The sequence below is a fragment of the Perissodus microlepis genome, chromosome 22 (genome assembly GCF_051167445.1).
Source record: "Perissodus microlepis isolate ML-2025 ecotype Zambia chromosome 22, ASM5116744v1, whole genome shotgun sequence".
Lineage (NCBI taxonomy): Eukaryota > Metazoa > Chordata > Actinopteri > Cichliformes > Cichlidae > Perissodus > Perissodus microlepis.
Window position 1 is genome coordinate 1,448,210 of NC_140481.1, and position 20,669 is coordinate 1,468,878.

Consider the following 20,669-nt stretch of genomic DNA (forward strand, 5'->3'; position numbering starts at 1 on the left):
CCTCAAAAAGCGCCCCAGCTGTTGATTGGTCCGTTCAACCTGCCCGTTGGTCTGAGGGTGATAGCCAGACGAGAGGCTGGGAGAGGCCCCAATCAGGTGGCAAAAGGCTTTACAAAATCTGGCAGTGAACTGGGGCCCCCTGTCGGAGACTATGTCCTTGGGGAACCCGTGCAGCCGGACGACATGGTCCAAGAAGAGCTCGGCTGTCCGTTTGGCGGAAGGGAGGCCAGCCAGCGCGACCAGGTGCACCGCCTTCGAAAACCGGTCCACAACGGTGAGGATGGTGTCAAGGCCGTCCACGGACGGGAGGCCGGTAACAAAGTCAAGGCCGACATGGGACCAGGGACGTCCGGGCACAGGGAGAGGGCGAAGGTCGCCAGCAGAAGGCTGAGTTGAGGACTTGGCCTGAGCACAGATGTCACAGGCGGAAACAAATTCACGGATGTCCCGAGTCATGGAGGGCCACCAGAAGGCACGACGGAGGAGTTGAAGGGTCCTGTTGGGCCCCGGGTGACCAGAGAGCGTGGAGGAGTGAGCCCAGAGCAAGGCCTCCTGACGGCACCGGGATGGCACATAGAGCCTCCCTGCAGGGGTGTCAGGCGGAGGTGGTTCGGCGGCCAGGGCGTCCCGGATGGAGTCCTCCAGGGGAGGGCTGAGGCCACTGGGTCACGGCTTGGACCTTTTGCGGGTCCATGGTCAGGCCATCGGAGGAGATGGTGAAGCCTAGGAAGGTGGTGGACCGCTGATGGAAAGCACACTTCTCCAGTTTGCAGAACAGCTGGTACTCGAGCAGCCTGTTCTGCACGGCCCTCACATGGCGAATATGGTCCACTTCAGTGCGGGAGTAGATCAAGATGTCGTCTAGATAAGCAAACACCCACCGGCCTAGCATATCCCGCAAGACATTGTTGATCAGATGTTGGAAGACGGCAGGGCTGTTACAGAGACCGAAGGGCATCACCAGGTACTCCCAGTGCCCGTTAGGGGTGATGAAGGCCGTCTTCCATTCGTCCCCTTCCCTGATGCGCACCAAATTGTAGGTGCTGCGTAGGTCCAGTTTGGTGAAGATGCAGGCCTGGGAGAAGGAGTCGAGGGCAGTGGATAGCAGAGGAAGAGGATGGCGGTTCTTGATAGTGACTTTATTCAGGCCCCGATAATCTATACAGGGGCGGAGCCCGCCATCTTTCTTCTTGACGAAGAAGAATCCAGCAGCAGCAGGAGAGGTGGAAGGGCGAATGAAGCCCTGTTGGAGAGCCTCAGCAACGTACTCCTCCATGGCCTTAGTCTCTTCAGGAGACAGAGAGAACAGGCGACCACGAGGGGGGACCACTCCCAGGAGGAGCTCAATGGCCATGTCAAAGGAACAGTGAGGAGGTAGAGTGGAGGCCCGCCTCTTACTGAAGACCTCAGATAGGCCGTGGTAAGCCGGAGGGATCTTATCCAGATCAATGGGCTCTGGAGGAGAGGCCTCTTCTGACTTGGAGTTCATTTCGGTCCGAGGGAGAAGGCAGCGGCGTGGACACTGGGGACCCCAATCCAGGATCTGGCAGGAAGACCAGGAGATATGGGGTTCATGTTGATGGAACCAGGGGTATCCTAGGATGAGAGGAGAAGAAGTGGCCGAGACTACTAGAAACCGGATCTCCTCCTGATGATCCCCGATAGACATGCGAACCGGACGGGTCTGGAACCAGATCGGGTAGGGTTGGAGGGGTCTCCCATCTACTGAGGTCACTGGGAGAAATCGATCAACAGGAGTCAACGGAATGCGAAGTCGAGAGGCTAGTTTTTGGTCGATGAAGTTCTCAGCTGCTCCGGTATCCAGGAGAGCTTCAGATGAGAACTGTTGGTGTTTCAGGTGAAATATTACTGGTAACAGAAAACGAGAGGGGTCAGAGGAGTGTGATGGGCCAGGTGGGACTCCCCCGCAGTCTACCTGGCGTTCTTCGTTTCCCTGACGTAGCAGGCACTGGGGACAACAGTGTCGAGCAGATCCACAGTAGGCGCAGAGACCCTCACGCCAGCGTCTCTCTCTCTCCTCTTTAGACAGTCTACCCAGCTGCATGGGTTCCTCGCTGGATGTACTGCTTGGGCTAGCAGCTGCTGCTTCGGAGGGGGAAGGAGACTGCGAAGACGTGGCCCTCTGAGGCTGGAAGGGTTTGAAAGCCCGAGGGGTGTGGCGAGGCCGCGACATCACTCGTTGGTCGATCTTCAGGGTGAGGTCCACAGCCTCATCCAGAGTTTTGGGGGCCTCACGACCAGTCATCTCATCTCGGATGTAATCAGCCAGTCCCTCCAAGAAAATGGAGCGTAGAGAAGCATCTCCCCACTTTAGCTTAGCGGCCAGGGTACAGAATTGTGAAGCAAAGTGACAGACGGGTCGATTGCCCTGGCGTAAATGGAGCAGCTGTGACTCCACTTCCACTTCACTGCTCGGGGGAACAAACGTCTTTTTTAATTCCTCTACAAACAGGGCATAGTCATTGCAAGCTGCGGATTTATTGTTGTAGAGAGCCGCGGCCCATTCCTGAGCCTGGCCAGACAAGAGAGAGGTTAACATTGCAACTTTTGCACGGGCGGTGGCGTATTTAGTGGGCTGACATTCAAACAGCATGTCTAAAGTGGTGAGCAAACCATCAGGCCGGCCATCAACTCCGTTCCACTTATCTGGTAGTCCGATCCGGGGCTCCGCGCTCACCGGCGTTGGCTGACGTTGCAGCGAGGTGACGGAAGTGGAAAGTTGGAGGACAGTTTCGGTGAGAGATTCCATTTTTGTGCTCATCCGATCTACCACACCGCGAAGATATAGTACTTCGGCTTTCAGCTGTTCGAATTCCGCTGGGCCTATAAGCGGCTCAGACATCCCGTCACGATCGGGCGAATTACACACAGTAATTCGGCGTGCCCGTGTGGCGTGCTGGCTAGACCCAAACACGGCGAAGGCTAGCGATGGGTTGGAACAGGCACGCAGTTACTCTAGTAACGATCAGTGCACGAAGCGCAGCTTCGGAACCGACGTTACAGACGGAGAGCGAGCGGAGCCGGGATGAGAAACAGAGTCAAGAGGGAAAACACTCACAGTTGCTGAAGCAGGCGGAGACTGATGTCGGCAAGGATTCGGAGCTCCTGACATGAAGAGAACGATGTCTGAACAAGTGGGTGGTGTCTCTCTTTTAAACCCGACCCCGTGATCAGCTGATCACTACCTGACAGCCTCTGCCTTTCTAAATGGAGGGACAGTAACTGCGTGTAAAACCTGCAGACAGTCAGATTAACAGTATTTTGTCTCTATCTGCCATTCTGCAATTCATCTCATGTAAACAATAACGTGGCGCACAGCGTGACGTGAAAAAAGGCACATACCTTTGACGTTGCCTGACGAACTCTGTATTCCTCGTCCACACGTAAACGCAAAAAAGGAGTTTTAAAAAATCTCAGTTTTCGGTGATTCGAAACGCCGTTTACGTGTGGACGAAACAGCTGCGTGTTCAAAAATACCCGTGTAGGTGTGGACGTAGCGTAAAAGAGTTTTATTATTTTATTACTACCTGTAATTTATTGCAGATTACTTGTATTTGCTTAATTGTTTACTAAATGTTTGAGGTGTGAAATAAACCGCAATGGAGCAAAATATGGGTGTGTGTGGTTGGAGGATGTGTTTGTGGGGGGGGGGGGGGGGGGGGGGGGGGCAAACATTTTTCTTGTAAAACAAAGGGGGGCCCAGCAAAAAAAGTTTGGAACCACTGCTCTATACTGACAGTACACTGTTTATACTGTCTGTTTTCTAAATGGTATAAAGTTGGTATGAATGTGGAATTCAATCAATGGATCTCAGCATCATCAGCTAAAAATCATATGAATCTCTGCAACACTAGATGTGACCTAACTGTCCATGAAACCACAGCCCCTGTGCACCAAATCTAAGCTCTCTTCTTCCTCTCCTGTCTTTCTTATCTTTCTCCATCTCTGAGTGAAGTTGGCTCTCTTTCTTCTCTCCCTGTAAAATACAGCAGCCGAACCTTTAGCTGCAACACACTGTGAGACAAACTGCACACAAACATTTTGTGTTCCATTTAAAATTAGGTGCCATTTAAAAAAATGTCACTTCCTTTATGCTCGCGCCTCTTCAGTAACACCAGCTAGATCCTGAATTACCGTAACCGCACTTACAGACACCCGCAGTAGTTCCAGTGCTGTGGCAGAAACCACTTTTAACCCCTGACTTGGCACACGTCATCTCTTTTCATGTGACACCCACTGGTGATTATTACACAAACCTTTCATGTGTTACTGTTTAGGCTCAAATCGGCTTCACGTTTGAAGGCTGGCAGCAATGACATATTAACTCTCCCAAAATATGTCAAACCAAAATGCAGTGAGCCTGTTTTAAAAATGTAAGGAATAGAAAATACAGATATTGTACTTAAATTGAACTTAATTACAATTTTCAGATACCTGAAAATTGGTATCTGAAGGGTGGTCTTGGAAGCATGGGGACCCTAAAAAATGTAAAATGTTGATCCCAATTTAAACACAATTTCTGTTTAATATTCAGCATCATATCTATAAAGCACATGTTTGTGGTGGTTGTCCTCTGAGGACCACATATCTATAAAAAAAGAATTGTTGTTTATGAGTTCAGTCATACAGCCCCCCACCATAACCCCCCCCTCCATCAAACTTTACACTTGGCACAGTGTAAGTCAGACTAGTACTGCTGTCCACACCCAAACTTGTCCATTGGATTTGTCAGTGAAGTGTCACTCCAGAGAACACATGTTCACTGCTCTAGAGTCCTGTGGTGGCCTTCTATGCACTGTTCTTGAGCTAATCTAAAGGCCACATAACATTTGGAGGTCTGTAGTGATCCTGTCTGTAGAAAGTTGGCAAACTGCCCTACGCACCAGCTGACCCTGCTCTGTGATTTCAAGTGGCCTAACACTTTGTGGCTGAGTTGGTTTTGTTCCCAATCACTACTTTCTTTTGATACCACTGACAGTTAACTGTGAAGTATTTAGTAGCAAGGCATATTCACAGGACTATCACTATTCCTCTCACTGTACCACTGGAATTCACTGAGCTCCTGACAGCAAATGTTTATAGAAGCAGTCTGCATGCCTGTGTGCTTGAATTATGATTCCTGTGGCCGTGGAAGTGACTGGAACACCTAAATTCAGTGATTTTGGTTGGTGAATGAATGTGTCAGAGGCAAAGAAAGAAAAAAAGATTTCTATAGAATATAACCTATTAGTAATTACATACAGAATGAACTGTATTGATGGTAAATACGGAGAAAACAATCAAACAACCCCTTTTGAGCAAACACTTGGCCACAGCTGGAGTGTGTTGCTATGTAAGGTTATCAAGATTTCTGCCCTTTACATTTTGTGGTTGTCAGATAAAGAAACAAAAATGTAGAGTTACAGTGCTGTGAACAAGTATTTGCCTCTTTTCTGATGACACAGGATGTTGAATATGGAGCTGCCAGGCAGGAGTGAGGAAGACCACAGAGGAAATTCATGAATGGAGCTGTCCCTGTAGGAGACATTACAAGTAAGTACATTTTATAAATTTACATTCAAAATAGAGAAGATAATCAATCAATCAATCAATCAATCAAGGCTTTATTCGCCACGTGCAGGTTGCCCTGCAGTGAAATAGGACCCCCCCCCGTTACAGAAAAAAAACCCACTGAAATATACACTACAATGGGAAAGTACAAGAGGAAAAGAAGAGACCTCTACTCATGCTGTGCTCCTGGGAGGACAGCATGAGAACAGGAAACAAAAAAACTCCTCTGCACAGAAAGCACATAAATGTCCACAGCACAACATTATGGAGCATGTGACAAGCCGCAGGGTCGGGTGGGGGGTGAGGAGTGATCCGAAGCAAACACAGCAGCCATCCTGCCCAGCGCTACCATTCCAGCGCGGGCCCAGACCCGCTGTGTTCCCAGGAGGGAACAAGCATCGAAGGCGTTTGGAAAGGGAGGGGGGATGAGTGAGTGCATATCAGTGTATATGTATGTGTGTGCGTGTCCAGAGTTCAGCTGAGACAGTGTCCTTTGCCCTGCCAGGCTAAGTAAACAGTCTTCCAGCCAACCCAGGTGGCCTTGCATGGAATGGGAAGGAACAGTCTAAACACAGTCGTTATCAGGGTGTTGTTGTTCGGCTCCAGCCTTGAGACCGCAGCTGGCGCCGAGAGGGTATTCACATGAAGTGATGGTGCTTTTTACTTTAGTGCGAACAACTCATATGAATTTCAAAGCAGTTCTAACAGTCCAACACTGGTCTCTCAATCTCCCGTTGGAGACCCGTGAGCTTCTCCATGATGTTATCAACCTTGCGCTTGGTGATGTTGTCATTCTTGTGCTCAAAGAGCAGATTCTGAGAACTCACGACCACAGTGAGCCTCCCCAAGATGTGATCCAATTTGCGCTCAGAGATGTTATTCCGAGTGAGCCCCTCCAAGGTGTATCCAGTCTGCACTCAGGTCTTATTCTGAGTATTCACAGCAGCCGTAGCCTCTCCAAGATCTTATCCGTGCTGCGCTCAATGAGCCCATTTTGAGAAACTCACGCCTCTTCCCATGGTTTCAATCCCAGCCTTGTGGAGGTTTGAACAGCCGGTTCCGCGTTCTTAATTCTTCGATAAGTCAGGGCCAAGCCAGCTCCGATCAGCCAGAACCCTGTTACCATGGTTCCGAATAGGTAGATATCTTCAGCACTCAGGCTCACCCAAGCCCAAACTTCTCGTTGAGAAAGGGGTGTCAATTGCATTTAGGGACCAGTTGATCCAATCCATAATTCCTCTTTTAGGTTTTAGAGAACAGACTGTGAGAGAATGTTCCAGGGAAAAGTAATACAAAAAACACGAGACTAGACAAGGACATAAGAGGCTAAGCAGGGAAGCTAAGGGAGAGGAGGAGGAGGAGAAAAGTGCGACCGCCTTCGTCAAGAGCAAGAGCAGAAAAATAAATCTGGTAATACAAAAAAAACCCCTATTAATTAAAACTAAAACTAATCTCACTTAAATTAAAATGATCTGTACTGCATGGTGTGCATCTCACTAACAAGGATACAACATTTAATGGGGTGCAGTGGTATCTGCAATAAACGAGAAGCTCCGGTTTTTGTGAATATACTAAATTAAATGTTCAGATTTGTGCATATCTTCATGCATTTTCTGCATAATCAAAATGAAATGAATTCTTACTATTCTCCTTATATATCTAGACTAACACTGTTAGTTTTTATAGGAAAGTAAACAAAAGATTGAGCACTGCTTACTGAATGTACTGCAGGGTGCATGAGAGCGGTTCAATCAAACTGTCAATTCTCTATGCACCATCTCGCTGTTTTTAATGCTATTTTTATTCAGCTTGTGCTCGGTGGCTCTGTGGTTTCTATCCACAGCATATAGCAGTATGAGTTATACTTCTAAAATTAAACCTCATGAATTATTCTTGCAGTGTTTTACCCCTTCTTTCTTCCCACAATGAAGGAAGAAAGTTGTCTTGAAGGAGACTGTTAAGAAGTTGCAGGATGCCTCTGCAATAGCCAGTGACTGCTGTGTGAATAACACCAACCTGTAAAGAGTTGCCAACAATGTTAGAATCCTTCCCTCGAAGTACAGGAGACTGTCTGTGAACATGTGTAATCCAGTTTACCCTGCCTCATGTCCTGGTTTGACACACCATTTTTAGCTTTTGAGTCTAAATGAAAAACCAAGTATCTTGACGACTTCTCAAAAGCATCAACAAGACTTTAACATATTGATGAGTGAATGTTATTTGGATAATTAGGTAAATAATACTAATAATATAAACTAATTCATACAAGAAAAACTGATAAAACCCCAAAGAACAGATGACTCAGCTTACCTTTTCTAAAAAAAAAACTGCATATAGTCCTTAGAAACATTTTCACCACAATGTTTACCTATGATATGTTTTCCTATTAAGAGCTGCAAGGAAATGCCATGTCGACACAGGATAAGTAGAACCCAATTCCAAAAACGTTTGGATGCCATGTAAAATTTTAATAAACATGGAATACAATGCAGGAAGGCAGAAGCTTAACGGAAAAATAATGTTTTCAATGTTGATCAAGTTTGTGCAATAACCAGTGATTCTAAACTGGTGATTTGGCTAAACTGGGATTCTAACAGGTGAGCTGTACACTTGGAAAATTGAGAAAATGAGGAAGTGGCACAGAACAGAACAGGGGGATATGATGAAGTTGACACGAGGAGAAAACAGGTGGACATAGAGAAAAAGGTGGTACAGAAGGAGAAACAGAATGGACCCACAAAGGGAATTAACTAAAGAGAGTAACAAAGCTAAGAACAGAAGAACAACTCAGTACATCCAAACAAAACACTAACAAACAGACAGAGGTACACAGACACTCAGTCCTAAAATATAACCTAAATTTTGTAGGACTGTAAAGTTAAAAATGGAGATCTCTTGATAAACAGTAATAAGCAAAACGAAGACAGTTATAATACATTTTAAGAAGGAAACAATGAACAGAATCACTTAACAAATTAACAAAAAACTCGATACGCAAACGTTTTGAGTAACGAGTATCAAAAAAAAAGAAAAGAATGAAATCATAATTTAAAAACAAATGGTCACAGAACTGGTTACTAGGCTGAAGAGACACACCAGACAAGCAGAGGCAAGGAGAACTAATGGCCTGCTCTCCAAGTATCCATACAGGGTGCACAGGAAAAATGGAGATTGAACAATACATGAAATACATGTATCGTTCATGAAAACCATCTGGGAGAAAGGAGTTCCATGACAACACAAAGTAACTGGTGGACATAAGAGCAGACCACAGGAAAAAAAACCCTGAAGGGTTAGAGTCTGACCAGACATCCAATCTGGCACAGAGAGGAGGACAGTGTCAGAAACAAACGTCATTCAAGGTTTCTCTCTAAAGATACTAATGGCAGCAACTAAATGGGTCCATGGAAGGCAACAAAGGAGGCCAACTTGAAGGCAATGGCACAAGTCACTATCAAGTGCAGAAAATATTAACCTCCTAGGACCTGGCGTCCACATATGTGGACATCACATTTTGGGTTATTTAATACTTGATTTTGCTCTACAAGGGCCTGATATCCACTTACAAGGACATTATACTGCTACTGTTCTACTGAAATTTTAAATGAATATATGTGGCTCTCATTTTTCTTAGAAACAAAAATCAGAAAAAAAAAAGCCTGACGAGCCAGGAGTCAGAGCTCTGTTAGAGCCTTCCTTTAACCTGATCTAGTAATAACTGCATTTAGTTCAATTTTATTTACATAGTGCTAAATCAAAACAGTCGCCTTCATGAATTTCTTTGAATAAAAATTTAACATTAAAAAATACTCATAACCACATCAGAGATATAATCAGATAATAATCATTTCCTCCAAATCATCAATGTGTCTATAAGATCCCATTTCTTCAAGCCTGCTCAGACACGTCTTACCATTAATTAAGGCTCCAATCTTAAATATGATCAGTGTAGTTCTATTAATGGCTGCATACCACAGGCCTTCAAGCTGGACAGTAATTAAACCATTACTTAAAAAGATATCACTTGAGCTATTTTAGCTAATTATAGACCAATCTCCAACCTTCATTTTCTAGCTGAAATTCTTGAAAGAGTAGTTGTGCTCTGAAGAGTTTCAGTCAGGTTTCAGAACTCATCACAGTGTTAGTGACAGTGGACTCATCTCTGTGCTCGTCCTGCTAGACCTCAGTGCAGCGTTCGATACTGTGTACCACAATATTTTATTACAGAGATTAAAGCATGCCATATAAATGGAAGGTAATATACTTCAGTGGTAACCAGATGCTTACTCTAGATCTGTCAGATATGCGGATGCAGAACCCACACGCAGGACTCTTTGAATGAAGACTGTTTGCTTACAGTGAGATGAGTGACAAAGTGCAGAATATTTTCTTCTGGTGACGATGGCCCGTGTCTGCGTTTCCTCTGTTCCCAAAACCCGTGCGTCAGCTCGACCCACCTGTTTCCGAGATCCTGCAGGAAACACCACAAAAGCTGTTGTTAGAAAACTGCATGTTAGCCGAGAATCACACACTTCCTGATATCTAAATCAACTGGGAAACTGACAGTTTCTCAGACAACGATCCAGCGCTGATGGATGCTCAGCCGCTCTGCTAAGACTGCTCTCGAGATGAGACTGATCAGCTGCAGGTGTGATTGCGTTCCGGTGTGGCGTGTCCCATGACGGGGACACCACTCTCTGGGCCCGGACTTGGAGGAATACCAGATCTCTCTCTCTCTCTCACACACACACACACACACACACACACACACACACACACACACACACACACACACACACAAGTAAATGGGGAACATGATGACACAACACCATAGCAGGGCACCCGGTGAGGACAGTGGGCCATGACAAGATGGCCTTTAGTAACACTGTGAAATCATGGAGCCATTTTTGACCTTATCCTTCAGATATAAGACTGCTTTCTTCCATTTGTGCAACATCTCTAAAGTTAGAAATATCCTGTCTCAGAGTGACGCTGAAAAACTAGTTCATGCATTTATTACTTCCAGGCTGGACGACTGTAATTCATTATTATCAGGAAGTCCTAAAAACTCCCTGAAAAGCCTTCAGTTAATCCAAAATGCTGCAGCAAGAGTCCTGACAGGGACTAGAAGGAGAGAGCAGATTTGTCTTACACTGGGTTCTTTCTGGTAAGTCCACAATAAAATTTAAATCCATTGCCTCCACATACAAGATCTTGAATAATCAGGTCCATCTCATCTTAAAGACCACCACCTGTATCACCCCAATGAACCACTTTATTCTCAGACTGCTGGTTTACTTGTGGTTCCTCGTGTATTTAAAGTAGAATGGGAGGCAGAGCCTTCAGCTTCCAGGCCCCTCTTCTGTGGAAACAGACAGACACCCTCTCTACTTTTAAGATTAGACTTAAAACTTTCCTTTTTAATAAAACATATTTAGGGCTAGATCCATCAACTATGACTCTTCTTAGTTATACTGCAATAGGCTAAGGCTACAGGGGAGTCCCATGATAGACTGAGTGTTTCTTCTTTACTCACCTTTCTCACTATGTCTTTATACACCAGATAATACAGTTTTATTCATCTCTGGCTGTCTCCCACAGTGTGTCTTTTATCTTGTCTTCCTCCCATAACCCCCAACCAGTAGGGGCAGATGACTGCACATCTCTGAGCCTGGTTCTACTAGAGGTTTCTTCCTGTTAAAAGGGAGTTTTTTCCTACCACTGTCACCAAGCACTTGCTCATAGAGCGTCATTTCGTCATTTGCTTGTTCCGGATTTTTTTCTGTTGTTGTAGGGTGTTTATCTTACTGTTTAAAGTACATTGAGGCAACAGTTGTTGTGATTTGGTGCTATATAAATAAAATTAGATTAAACAGGAAGAGGAACTGTAAGGAACTTTAAAGGAAGTGGTTGACAACAAGAAATCCTACCAGTCGCTACAAAATGCTGGCCTAAAGGATCATAGCAGCACAAGAACACTTCCTAAGCACCAGATAGATAGAGGCAGGAGTCTATCACAGTTGAGAAGAGTTGCACAATCGAGTAGGAAAGATGCAAGTTGGGGCAAAATGCAAGGAAGTAACAGCTTGGATAGTGTATTGCAGGGGTCGGCAACCCTGGGCAAGCGTGCCACAGCTGGCACGCGAAGGGTTAACTGATGGCACAACCATAGCTGGACTGGCCATCGGGCATACCGGTGGCCAGTCCAGCTATGGACTGGCCATAGCTGGACTGGCATTTGCCTGGTCAGATATAAACCAAGTTTAGATGGAGTTTATTTTCGTTGTGCTGACTTTTTACAGTCAGTTACAATAAATCATACTGCATGACGGAGTTTCTATACAGCTGGGTGGGTGCTATGATGTTACTGATAGTGAACTTTATTTTATTCAAAAGGTTAGTTAGTAGAGTTGCCAACCGTCCTGTAAAAAACGGAATCGTTCCGCATTCAGAGGAAATATTACGCGTTTCGTATTAAGCTGAAAAGAAACATTCAGCTAGAATGAAAAAGATGCGAAGCTGGATTTATTCTGTGTCTTTGCTGCACAGCTGCCTCTTCTTCTCTCATTCTCCCCCCTCCTTCTCCTGTTGCTACTTCAATCATGAAACTGATCAATGATCAGCTGATCGGCTTTTCTCTCTTGTTTGTTTATCTCCCACTTTGCGGCAGGAAACCAACAGGTGTCGTGCTAAACAACAGCAGCACGTTTAAGCTTGATCAGCTGTTGTTAGAATTTATTTAATATTAATTTCTAGTATCAGCTGATGTTTGCTGGAGCCACAGCTGTAAAGCTGCTGGTCATGATATCAGTTTGGATATGAGGTGAGAGGGAAACATGAAGATGAAACCAGGAGATGTCCTTACTGGATCATCAGAGCTGAACAGGTGATGGAGAAACAGGTTTACCTTTTAGGTGACATGAATGAGTTGAAGGGAAGTTATGAACTGTTTCTGAGAGACAAATAACACCAGGATCCTTTTCTATGCAGCTGACAGCTGGTAACTGTGCAGGGGCGGGTCTAGCAAAGTTTTGCCAGGGGGGCAGGTAGGGCATTAACAGGGAAAGGGGGGCACAAAGAAATACTTTTCTTTCTTATTCTCATTTAAAATGTCTGGTTGCTATTAAATAATTATCTGAATGTTACAACCAAAGTTTTTATCTGATTTAAAATGAATAGAAATCATACATATACCAACAAGACAGCGTACATCACTGTCATCACAGCGTCTGTTTTCATTCAAAGGCTTTATGGCTTTAATACCTGGTGGGCCGGTCTCTAGTCAAAATGCCCGGGCCCATTTTATGTCCCAGTCCAGCCCTGGACACGACACGCAGTGAATTAATCTGAGCAGGTGCATTAAAAAATAAGGCCAGCGGTGCACATCGCAAATTAGCTCGCATAGACACATTAGTTGTTCCGCTTCTTAATGATGGTATCTTAGCTAACAACCCCAACTACCAGATTCAACTTGTAATTGGCTAAAAGTAACTTAGCCTACCGGTGAGAGGGACGCTGCTAGCTGGCAGTTTTTTTCAAGCGATGCTGAAATTTCCACATTCCGACACTTCAAAAGCTTCAGCAGCTGTCGGCTCAGCGCAGCATCAGCACCACGGAAATACACGGATGCATCTGTAGACTCGAGACAGAACTCACAATGCGATTTCGGGATTTTCAGGTGTTCGGACCAATGTTTTCTTTTCTGATCAAACCAGAAAGCTTTAGTGAGCAGCTGGATTTGTCTCGCATTAACTGACTGAGTTAATGCCAGTTAATGTGACATCGAAATGCAGTAGGATAGTCAACTTATATTTTTGTTTTTGTGGTACAATTTGCTCAGTCAAGCACAAAATTTGAAAGAAAATAGCATTTATTCATTTCAAACTAAGAATTTCATCTTAAAAATAAATCAAATATTTATTTTGCAGTATTGGGAAATTCAGCTATATTTCATTTAGAAATTGTCACTAGTTGTCTTTTGCAATTAGTTTGTGCTCAAATATGGGACCTTGAGGAATGCTGGATTTGTTTTATATAATTTAGCTAGCCAATACTATGTATTAATATCTGTCTGAAATGACAAATCACGTGGTAAGAAAAAAAAAAAATATATATATAAATAATTTTTGAAAAACAAGGCCTATCTTGAAAATCATTTGATACATAATGCTAAAATTTCACAGCCGCTCATTCTACATGTTCAATGTTGGGACCATTTGGAGCACAGCAGAAGGTCCTGTCATGATAACTGGCGGACGGTCGCGTATTTCTTAAGTGAGGACCCAAATTCAATTCAATTCAATTTTATTTACACAGTGCCAAATCACAACAAAAGTCGCCTCAAGGTGCTTTATATTGTACAGTAGATCGTACAATAATAGATACAGAGAAAAACCCAACAATCATATGACCCCTATGAGCAAGCACTTTGGCAACAGTGGGAAGGAAAAACTCCCTTTTAACAGGAAGAAACCTCCAGCAGAACCAGGCTCAGGGAGGGGCGGGGCCATCTGCTGTGATTGGTTGGGGTGAGAGAAGGAAAACAGGATAAAGACATGCTGTGGAAGAGAGACAGAGATTAATAACAGGTATGATTCAATGCAGAGAGGTCTATTAACACATAGTGAGTGAGGTAGAAACACCCAGTGCATCATGGGAATCCCCCGGCAGCCTACACCTATTGCAGCATAACTAAGGGAGGATTCAGGGTCACCTGGTCCAGCCCTAACTATATGCTTTAGCAAAAAGGAAAGTTTGAAGCCTAATCTTAAAAGCAGAGATAGTTTCTGTCTCCTGAATCCAAACTGGAAGCTGGTTCCACAGAAGAGGGGCCTGAAAACTGAAGGCTCTGCCTCCCATTCTACTTTTAAATACTCTAGGAACAACAAATAGGCCTGCAGAGCGAGAGCGAAGTGCTCTAATAGGGTGATATGGTACTACAAGGTCATTAAGATAAGATGGGGCCTGATTATTTAAGACCTTGTATGTGAGGAGCAGGATTTTGAATTCTGGATTTAACAGGAAGCCAATGAAGGGAAGCCAAAACAGGAGAAATCTGCTCTCTCCTTCTAGTCCCTGTCAGGACTCTTGCTGCAGCATTTTGGATTAGCTGAAGGCTTTTCAGGGAGTTTTTAGGACTTCCTGATAATAATGAATTACAGTCGTCCAGCCTGGAAGTAATAAATGCATGAACTAGTTTTTCAGCGTCACTCTGAGACAGGATATTTCTAACTTTAGAGATGCTGCACAAATGGAAGAAAGCAGTCTTACATATTTGTTTAATATGTGCATTGAAGGACATGTCCTGGTCAAAAATGACTCCAAGGTTCCTCACAGCGTTACTGGAGGCCAAGGTAATGCCATCCAGAGTAAGAATCTGGTTAGATACCATATTTCTAAGATTTTCAGGGCCGAGTACAATAACCTCAGTTTGATCTGAATTAAGAAGCAGAAAGTTAGCGGCCATCCAGGTCTTTATGTCTTTAAGACATTCCTGCAGTTTAACTAATTGGTGTGTGTTATCTGGCTTCATGGACAGATAGAGCTGGGTGTCATCTGCATAGCAGTGTAAATGTATGCTATGTCTTCTAATGATGCTGCCTAAGGGAAGCATGTATAATGTAAACAGAATTGGTCCTAGCACTGAACCCTGTGGAACTCCATAATTAACCTCAGTGTGTGAAGAGGACTCTCCATTTACATGCACAAATTGGAGTCTATTAGATAGATATGATACAAACCACTGCAAATGCAGGCAAAAAAGGCAACTAAGCCTGGATTATGGCTGATCACAAATATAAACCAAACGAGGGAAACAACTAGAAGGGAACGAGTGTAAAACCTGAACTGGGAAGAACTAAATGCATAAAACCTAAAATAACTTTAAATACCTGGATGTGCTGAGACATGGAGGTACAGGGAAGGTTAACAGACGACCTGACAAAGAATGAATGACGACTCACACCATGAATACAGAAGAGGGTGACGAGGTAAGAGGAAACACACGGAGAACAAAGCTGGGGCGAATAAACACGACACAGGAGGATGCAAATCTAAAGACACTGAACCCAGGACGCAAGACTATCAAAATAAAACAGGAAACACGCAGACTGAGGCACACGGACTTCACACTGGGACCAAACAAGTCCCTTTAGAACAAAAAGGGAGAAAAGATATGAACACGTCTAAGAATCAAACACAGAGGACATGACAGACTTGGATAGGACACAGAGAGTGACACATTGACAGGAAAACATGGAAACAGAATTATAACCAATGTTCCCTCTAAGCTGCGCGCGTGCGCAATTGCGCACTGCTGGCACGGTCTCTGCGCACAGAAAATCTGTGTTGCGCACACACACAAAAAAAATCTAACCTGAATTGAAATTAAAATTAAAACTTTAACAATTCTGTTTTGCAGTGTTAGTCAGTAAGTGACTGGCTGCTCCTGTATGGGATTAAAACGATGCCACCTTATCCCAAAGTCCAGCCAATGATGCGATTCACATTCGTATATACGCAGCTAATCAACGTCGCTGACAGGCTATGACAGTGTCCTTATGTGCGACACCGGTGTTTTAGCGAGCAAAGCGGCTGATGTGGAGTGAAGCCACGTTAATGACAACGTGTACAACCATTGGAGATGTGAGCAGGACAGACGGAACAACTGACGGACAAAGTGTGGACTTTATAGCAGTTTTTAAATTGTGTTGATCGGCCACGTAAAACCAGAGTTATGATAAAAATATCTGCAATGTTTGGTTTTCTTCCTGAATACTGTCGTTGTTTATATTTACTGCGGGAAGAAACGGTACAAACAGCGTTTTATAAGGAAAACGCTCGAAAGCCTGTGAGCAAAAACAAAACCAAAACCCCCCCAGCCTTTCCTATTGGTGGAAAAATGTACCATGTCGACCAATCAAAAAATGTAAAGCAGTTAATTAAAAGTAGTCTAACATAAATGTAAATGCTGTAATTTGATTATTTTAATAAAACATGTAACTTGGATGGATTTGATGCTGGCGTGACCACAGTGCACACGTCTGCTGTTGCTCACATTGGTCCAAGGGACGCTCAGGGAGTTTGTGCGTTCGCTCAGACACGTGAAACATTAGAGGGAACATTGATTATAACTATACATAGAAGCAAGACCAGAATTAAATTCATTGCTAAATAACAGAAAACTAAAACACAAAGAAATCACAGAAACACCACAAACCCAAAATGCTGGGTCAAAATGTCCCAGAACCATGACAAGTCCATGTTGATTAGAGATGAAATGACCCTATTAAAGTTTTAAATGTGATGTCAGTCATATGGCCTTCACAATCATGAAATGTTAACTCAAGTGAACAGCTATGGTAAATTTTGGATAGATGTATTTGACAGTGCTCGCCACCATCATCATCTGAAAGACGAATGTATGTATCTTTTGACTTTGATCACTTCGAAGGTGGACTAAAGCAGCAGTGGCATGTGGTAGTTTAACTCTTTGCTAAGTCATTTTATGTTGATTTATCCTTAAATATAAGAATGACATTTGGAATTATTTTCAGCACTTTTCTAAGCTTACTGCAGTAAGCTTAGAAAAGTGCTGAAAATAAAAAGTGCTGAAAACAAAATAATATTTATACACATACAGATACAGCTAATGAGGTGCTCCCATCTGAAAAGCACCAGCGGTGACATAATTTACATGTGCTGCAGATTCTTCTATATACAGTGATGGTATTTTGTGACTTTTTTGTTTCTCCAAGAAGTGTAGTATGTAGGTGCAATATTTTTGGCAATCTTATTTTTGCTTTTTCCCCCACCCGCCAATCCACAGCGCCACCCCTATTCATGGCCCAGTCCTGCCAATCATGACAGTAGAGGTCAAAGATGCCATGAAGAAGGTGAAAAATGGAAAAGTACCTGGCCCCAAAGATATCCCAGCAGGAGCCTGGAAACTCCTTGGCCAGCAAAGTATCACAATTGTATTACCATGGATGGCAAAGTGCCAGAAGCCTGGACCAACAGCATCACGGTAACAATTTGGAAAGCCAGTGGCGATGCCATCAACTGGGCCAACTACCGCCCAATCCATTTTCTATGCCATACCATGAAGATATTTGTACGGATCCTGGACGTCCATCCCGGGAGTCTCACCATCAACGTGGGTGTACCCCCGGGTTCGGCCCTTTCGCCCCTCCTGTTCATCTTTTGCATGGACACTAAGATTACCGATCTCCAAACACCTCACCCATGGTCACTCCTCTACACCGTCTTCCTGGCAAATCCATATAGAAGAGACCTGCGGCACCATATGCAGCAATGGAAGACATGCCTGGCTGACTATGGCAGGAGACTCAACACCAGGAAGACCGATTACATGGACACCCAACAAGATGTTGATGAAGATTAAGAAGACCTAAAGAAGACCAATGAATGTAAGTACCTGGGACTGATGATCAGTAGTGATGTGGATATCCTCCCTGACATGCAGGCAAGGGCCAAAGCCGCTTGGACGAATTGGTATCAAGTAACGGGTGTCAGATTGTAGACCATCTCGAGGCAAAGATCTACAAGACCATTATCTGCCCAGTCACCCTCTGCGGATAAGAAAGCTGGTCAGCCACCGCAAAACATAAACAGGCTCCACATATGATGGAAATGGAAACCTTTTGCTGCAGGTGGGGATGAAGCAGCCCCTCCAGAAGAGCTTGAGGTAGTTTCTAGAGTTGGGAAAGAGCTGGTGGCGGATGATGAATGTCCTGACATCTGACTCACGGACTGCATTTCAGTTAGAAGTCGAGCTTTTACACACTCAACGTTTGTCACAGAATCCCAGGTTTTTAAATCTGTTGTCCAGGAAGGTGCAGACAGCAAAATCATAAAATGTTTCAGTAGAGTTGAAACGACGGTGACAATGCCCTGACAGCTGAGCAGCTTGCTTGCTACCTTGAGACTCTGAAGCTTTAGTGGTTCTGAGAAGCAGTGAGACCAGGGGAATCACCTTGGACACAGAAACATGTTTTTCAGGAGACATCTCTCTGGTTGCTTCCTCAAATGGACAGAGTACATTTATGGAGAGACGGATGACAGATCATTCTTCCTCATTTAAACAAAGTGAGCTCTTCCCAAGGATACAGAGGCCTGTGTTAACTGCCTCCTTTTGCTCAAGCAATCTCTCCCACATGTAGAATATAGAATATAAAAATACTCTTCCTCCTCTTCAGAGAGGTTTAAGCTTGCTGTGTCTATGTTTTGGTTACAGTTGGTTGCAGGAAGAAGACACAAATGAAGCCTGTTAAGGCAACAGAATAAAGTGAAAACCAGGGATGGAGATTCAATACTTACATTTCAACAACGTATCTAGCTTTCAATGCACAGTATGATCCAGGCTCATCCAGGCTGGAAAAACTGATCAGGAAGGCTGTCTCTGTGGTCGGCATGAAGCTGGACACTCTGGTGTCAGTGGCAGAGAAAAGGACACTAAAAAAACTGATGGACATTATGAACAATGCTGGGCATCCTCTGCACACGGCCATAAACAACCAGAAGAATCTGTTCAGTGACAGGTTGCTTCTCCCCAAGACAAGAACCAACAGACTTAAAAACTCCTTTGTCCCACACACCATCAGACTGTTTAACTCCTCTCTGGAGGGGAGAGGGAGGGGAAACAGGAGGACAAAGGAGGGGGGAACAAGCAAGCTGTAGTGCCTCTTCACTTCACTGTGCAATTACCTTTTGTGTAATGCTTTGTTAATAGTCAACGGTGCAATAGACTTCCATACTTGAAATGTGCAATTTCACTTGTATTTTTATTTTTATTTTTATTCCTATTTATTCTATTTATCCCCTTTGTATATTTATTTATATATGTCTCTGTATTTATATATGTGTATATATATATATATATAAAATATTCTGTAAGTCTGTAACTTCTGTCGGTGCTGTGCTTTTTTGGAAACCGTTTTATCTTATCTTATCTTATCTTATCTTATCTGATTCACCCACATCACATGACCATGTGAGGTTTTTGGATTGTTTGACTCATGCTGTGTCTATGCAGATGAACTGGACAGGCAGACATTTTGATAGGAAGGCATTCAGCTCAGGTTACTTTGCCATTTCAAACAAACAAACAAAAAAACATGCAATGCATACTTATAATTATACACACACAGTACACTAAGAGAACAATTCGCCACAGTTATAAAAGTGCAAAAATATCTATTTTTGATTGCAAAGGCAAAGAAGCAGACAAGCAAGAGCGGCATGTTCTCTATGTGCAGAAGTGGTTCAATGAACTCATCACACCCTAAGACAGCTGATTGTGAGCACACAACATACTCAACAGATTTCCATTTGTTTTTGTAATTTTTGGGCTTTCAAACTAGCTGCACTCTTTTAGTTTCAAACAGACATGAGACTTAAAAGGAGTATCAAAATAAAACGGACGACTACTTAACAGACTGTGTAGATAAGTGCTTGAGGTGGTGACGTGTATGAAGGTGTGTGTGTGTGTGTGTGTGTGTCAGTCCAGTCACTGAGTGTTGGAGTCTGACGGCTTGATCATGGGCGTAGGTGTTGATGGCCCGGATCTTGTTTTTACCATTCAGCTGACTCCTCAGGACTTGCCTGACCCTCTGCAGGTACTTGGTGGTTGCAGCTTTCCTAGCAGCCTCTTCATGGTTTCCTTTTGCCTGTGGGATGCGCAGGTACTTAGCTGTCCTCTATGTCTGCAATGTTGCCTTCCGGTAGCTCGATCCCCTCAGTTCTGACTACCTTCTCTTTGGTTACCATCCGACTACACTTCTCCTATACACAAATGACATTAGAGTGTCATTGGTGTATATCCTGGTGGCGTGGATCAGTGAACTGATGTTTCATTTACTCCTGGCATACATCTTGATGTCATACATGTACACGAGGTGGCTGACAGTTGCTCCATTCTGTATTCAGTATCTGTAACCTAGTAATCTAGTAAATAATCTCTCAGAGGGGGTTCAGGTCTATGCAGAACAGCAGACAGAGCATCTCCTTGGTAGATCCTGTACTCTTCAATTCAATTCAATTCAATTCAATTTTATTTATTTATTTAAGGTAGACCCTAC

General features: G+C 43.9%; 1 protein-coding gene across 1 annotated transcript in view; it reads left to right on the forward strand.

The window, feature by feature from the left end:
- LOC146362372 (retinoic acid receptor beta-like) overlaps positions 1–20,669 on the forward strand; it is a 255,828-nt gene that overhangs the window by 80,615 nt on the left and 154,544 nt on the right. The window contains exon 2 of the mRNA XM_084919459.1: positions 5,466–5,553. The gene's annotated coding sequence lies outside the window, so the exon portion shown is untranslated. The remainder of the gene's footprint in view (positions 1–5,465; positions 5,554–20,669) is intronic.